We start from the raw sequence: 5,000 nt of genomic DNA, 5'->3' as shown, positions 1-5,000 counted from the left end.
GTGCAAGCATACTAACCTAACCCTAGGTAAGACATGTCAGAGCGAAAGACAGTAATTTCGAATGAGCCAAGAAAGAGCGGTGCGGGGACGGTCGGAGCGCACCCTTTTCTCGGTGGCTGGCGGGCAAGAGAGTGCTGCGTCGCCGGCATCGGCGTCGAAAGAAGCCGAGCCGAAAAAAGTTAAAGTACAAACGTGCAAGCATACTAACCTAACCCTAGGTAAGACATGTCAGAGCGAAAGACAGTAATTTCGAATGAGCCAAGAAAGAGCGGTGCGGGGCCGGTCGGAGCGCACCCTTTTCTCGGTGGCTGGCGGGCAAGAGAGTGCTGCGTCGCCGGCATCGGCGTCGAAAGAAGCCGAGCCGAAAAAAGTTAAAGTACAAACGTGCAAGCATACTAACCTAACCCTAGGTAAGGCATGTCAGAGCGAAAGACAGTAATTTCGAATGAGCCAAGAAAGAGCGGTGCGGGGCCGGTCGGAGCGCACCCTTTTCCCGGTGGCTGGCGGGCGAGAGAGTGCTGCGTCGCCGGCATCGGCGTCGAAAGAAGCCGAGCCGAAAAAAGTTAAAGTACAAACGTGCAAGCATACTAGCCTAACCCTAGGTAAGGCATGTCAGAGCGAAAGACAGTAATTTCGAATGAGCCAAGAAAGAGCGGTGCGGGGCCGGTCGGAGCGCACCCTTTTCTCGGTGGCTGGCGGGCGAGAGAGTGCTGCGTCGCCGGCATCGGCGTCGAAAGAAGCCGAGCCGAAAAAAGTTAAAGTACAAACGTGCAAGCATACTAACCTAACCCTAGGTAAGACATGTCAGAGCGAAAGACAGTAATTTCGAATGAGCCAAGAAAGAGCGGTGCGGGGCCGGTCGGAGCGCACCCTTTTCTCGGTGGCTGGCGGGCAAGAGAGTGCTGCGTCGCCGGCATCGGCGTCGAAAGAAGCCGAGCCAAAAAAAGTTAAAGTACAAACGTGCAAGCATACTAACCTAACCCTAGGTAAGGCATGTCAGAGCGAAAGACAGTAATTTCGAATGAGCCAAGAAAGAGCGGTGCGGGGCCGGTCGGAGCGCACCCTTTTCCCGGTGGCTGGCGGGCGAGAGAGTGCTGCGTCGCCGGCATCGGCGTCGAAAGAAGCCGAGCCGAAAAAAGTTAAAGTACAAACGTGCAAGCATACTAACCTAACCCTAGGTAAGACATGTCAGAGCGAAAGACAGTAATTTCGAATGAGCCAAGAAAGAGCGGTGCGGGGCCGGTCGGAGCGCACCCTTTTCTCGGTGGCTGGCGGGCAAGAGAGTGCTGCGTCGCCGGCATCGGCGTCGAAAGAAGCCGAGCCGAAAAAAGTTAAAGTACAAACGTGCAAGCATACTAACCTAACCCTAGGTAAGGCATGTCAGAGCGAAAGACAGTAATTTCGAATGAGCCAAGAAAGAGCGGTGCGGGGCCGGTCGGAGCGCACCCTTTTCCCGGTGGCTGGCGGGCGAGAGAGTGCTGCGTCGCCGGCATCGGCGTCGAAAGAAGCCGAGCCGAAAAAAGTTAAAGTACAAACGTGCAAGCATACTAGCCTAACCCTAGGTAAGGCATGTCAGAGCGAAAGACAGTAATTTCGAATGAGCCAAGAAAGAGCGGTGCGGGGCCGGTCGGAGCGCACCCTTTTCTCGGTGGCTGGCGGGCGAGAGAGTGCTGCGTCGCCGGCATCGGCGTCGAAAGAAGCCGAGCCGAAAAAAGTTAAAGTACAAACGTGCAAGCATACTAACCTAACCCTAGGTAAGGCATGTCAGAGCGAAAGACAGTAATTTCGAATGAGCCAAGAAAGAGCGGTGCGGGGCCGGTCGGAGCGCACCCTTTTCTCGGTGGCTGGCGGGCGAGAGAGTGCTGCGTCGCCGGCATCGGCGTCGAAAGAAGCCGAGCCAAAAAAAGTTAAAGTACAAACGCGATGCTAATGAGCGAGCCGTTGTCTCGACTAATATGTAGGGGGCGTTCGATCGAGCGTCTGGCTTGAGCGCTTGTCGGCCTAGCAGAACGGTCGCATTGTTATGCCCGGGTTTTAGGCACCGCTGCAGGCGGCCGGCAGAGCTCTTGTTTGTGCGAAACTGAATGGATCGAGCCCGAGAGAGGGCGAGCAAAGAAAAAACGCAAATCGCTCCGCCTGGCACTGCCGGCGAGAGCGTGGACGTCGCGGCCAGCGACTGTCGAAGCTGAGTACGGCCGCAGGCGATCGCCTCGGTCTTAAACGAATGCGACGAGCACGCGCCGGGCGGCCCAGCAAGGGCCGAGCGCAGCTGTCGCAGCTATCTGGTTGATCCTGCCAGTAGTGATATGCTTGTCTCAAAGATTAAGCCATGCAGGTGCAAGTACGAGTTCTCGTAAAGCGAAACTGCGAATGGCTCATTAAATCAGTCTTGGTTTATTTGGTCTCGTAAGCGAAGTGGATAACTGTGGTAATTCTAGAGCTAATACATGCATTAAGCGCCGACTTCGGGAGGCGCGCTTTTATCAGATCAAAACCGACCGGGTTCGTCCTGTGACGTTTGATGACTCTGGATAACCACGCGGATCGTACGGTCTCTGCACCGACGACGTATCATTCAAGTGTCTGCCCTATCAACTGTCGAAGGTACGCTACGTGCCTACCTTTGTGATAACGGGTAACGGGGAATCAGGGTTCGATTCCGGAGAGGGAGCCTGAGAAACGGCTACCACATCCAAGGAAGGCAGCAGGCGCGCAAATTACCCATTCCCGACACGGGGAGGTAGTGACGAAAAATAACAATACAGGACTCTAACGAGGCCCTGTAATTGGAATGAGTACATCCTAAAACTCTTAACGAGTATCCATTGGAGGGCAAGTCTGGTGCCAGCAGCCGCGGTAATTCCAGCTCCAACAGTGTATGCTAAAGTTGTTGCGGTTGAAAAGCTCGTAGTTGGATTTTGGGCGAGCGCCGCCGGTCCGTCGCAAGGCGTGTCACTGGTTGCGTTCGCCTCACCTTCGGTTCTCCGTCGGTGCTCTTGACTGAGTGTCGGCGGTGGCCGATAAGTTTACTTTGAAAAAATTAGAGTGTTCAAAGCAGGCTGTTCGCCTGCATAGTGTTGCATGGAATAATGGAATAGGACCTCGGTTCTATTTTGTTGGTTTTCGGAGCACGAGGTAATGATTAAGAGGGACAGACGGGGGCGTCCGTACTCTGCCGTTAGAGGTGAAATTCTTGGATCGGCGGAAGACGAACTACTGCGAAAGCATTCGCCAAGAATGTTTTCTTTAATCAAGAGCGAAAGTCAGAGGTTCGAAGACGATCAGATACCGTCCTAGTTCTGACTATAAACGATGCCAACTAGCGATCGGGAGGCGTTACCATGACGACCTTTCCGACAGCTTCCGGGAAACCAAAGTCTTTGGGTTCCGGGGGAAGTATGGTTGCAAAGCTGAAACTTAAAGGAATTGACGGAAGGGCACCACCAGGAGTGGAGCCTGCGGCTTAATTTGACTCAACACGGGGAAACTCACCCGGCCCGGACACAGGTAGGATTGACAGATTGAGAGCTCTTTCTTGATTCTGTGGGTGGTGGTGCATGGCCGTTCTTAGTTGGTGGAGCGATTTGTCTGGTTAATTCCGATAACGAACGAGACTCTGGCATGCTAAATAGTTACGCGACCTTCTCGGTCGGCGTCTAACTTCTTAGAGGGACTAGTGGCGTTTAGCCACACGAGATTGAGCAATAACAGGTCTGTGATGCCCTTAGATGTCCGGGGCCGCACGCGCGCTACACTGAGTGAAGCAGCGAGTGTCTAACCTAGGCCGAAAGGTCCGGGTAACCCGTTGAACCTCATTCGTGATTGGGATAGGGACTTGCAATTGTTTCCCTTGAACGAGGAATTCCCAGTAAGCGCAAGTCATCAACTTGCGTTGATTACGTCCCTGCCCTTTGTACACACCGCCCGTCGCTACTACCGATTGAATGGTTTAGTGAGATCCTTGGATCGGCCCCGTCGCGGCTGGCAACGGCCGCGTCGGCGTGTCGAGAAGACGATCAAACTTGATCATTTAGAGGAAGTAAAAGTCGTAACAAGGTTTCCGTAGGTGAACCTGCGGAAGGATCATTACCGAAGGTGGTGGTAGGCCCCGGCCGACCGCGCACTGAATTGTCTTTGGGTGCCGCCGAGAGGGCGGCCGTCAATCGGGGTTCCGCCCCGTGCGACACGCGTAACACGTTGGCATAGCAAGGCAGCCGAGTGCGATGGTGGCTTCTGGGCACCGCGCTCGATGTGCCGCCGGCCCAGCCCGGCGGTCGCTCGGCGCCGTTTGTTGGTGTTTTTGTGCAGTTGTTGTCGGTGGTGGTTTTGTGGTCGATCCCACAGTGTGACGTCCGCGCGCTTCGGCGCCGGGCGAAACGTCGAGGACGACTCTTAACGGTGGATCACTCGGCTCGCGAGTCGATGAAGGACGCAGCCAAGTGCGAGAAGTAATGTGAATTGCAGAACACATTGAACGTCGACCTTCTGAACGCGAATTGCGGTCTCGGGTCAATCCCGGGACCGCGTCTGCCTCAGGGTCGCGTTCGTCCTCACCCGAGGGCCGTCGCCTGGCCTCTGCGAAGACGGCCGGGCGTCGCCCCAAGTTGAAGCGGTCGCCGAGCTTTCTCGGCGCGACCGCGTGTCCCGTACACCGCCGGCCCCTCGACGTGTTCAACTACGTTCGAGGGGCGGGTCCAGGTCGGTCGGTCCGGTCACGAGATCAAGACCGACCGTGGGCCAAGGCGGCGACGGTACGCGCTCGGTCGGCGCCGGCGGCGACGACTTGCGATGCCAGCGGGCCGTGTAAGAAGCGGCCCGCTTGACACATACGACCTGAGTTCAGGCGAGAGCACCCGCTGAATTTAAGCATATTATTAAGCGGAGGAAAAGAAACCAACAGGGATTCCCTGAGTAACGGCGAGTGAACCGGGAAGAGTCCAGCGTCGAATCTGCGCGCTTTTCGAGCGCGCCGAGTTGTGACGTACGGAAGTCCCAGTGCG

General features: G+C 55.7%; 2 non-coding genes and 1 pseudogene across 2 annotated transcripts; all 3 read left to right on the top strand.

The window, feature by feature from the left end:
- The first annotated feature begins 2,279 nt into the window (after window positions 1-2,279).
- Window positions 2,280-4,089, top strand: LOC144432267 (small subunit ribosomal RNA). The gene has a single exon (XR_013480503.1). It is a non-coding gene; the product is annotated as a small subunit ribosomal RNA (ribosomal RNA).
- A 298-nt stretch (window positions 4,090-4,387) lies between these two features.
- LOC144432229 (5.8S ribosomal RNA) lies at window positions 4,388-4,541 on the top strand. Its single transcript, XR_013480465.1, has one exon. It is a non-coding gene; the product is annotated as a 5.8S ribosomal RNA (ribosomal RNA).
- A 288-nt stretch (window positions 4,542-4,829) lies between these two features.
- LOC144432314 (large subunit ribosomal RNA) overlaps window positions 4,830-5,000 on the top strand; it is a 3,695-nt pseudogene continuing 3,524 nt past the window's right edge.

The sequence above is a fragment of the Styela clava genome, chromosome 14 (assembly GCF_964204865.1).
Source record: "Styela clava chromosome 14, kaStyClav1.hap1.2, whole genome shotgun sequence".
Taxonomy (NCBI): Eukaryota; Metazoa; Chordata; class Ascidiacea; order Stolidobranchia; family Styelidae; genus Styela; species Styela clava.
Note: the sequence above shows the minus strand (reverse complement) of the source record. Positions and strands in the feature narration are given on the sequence as shown.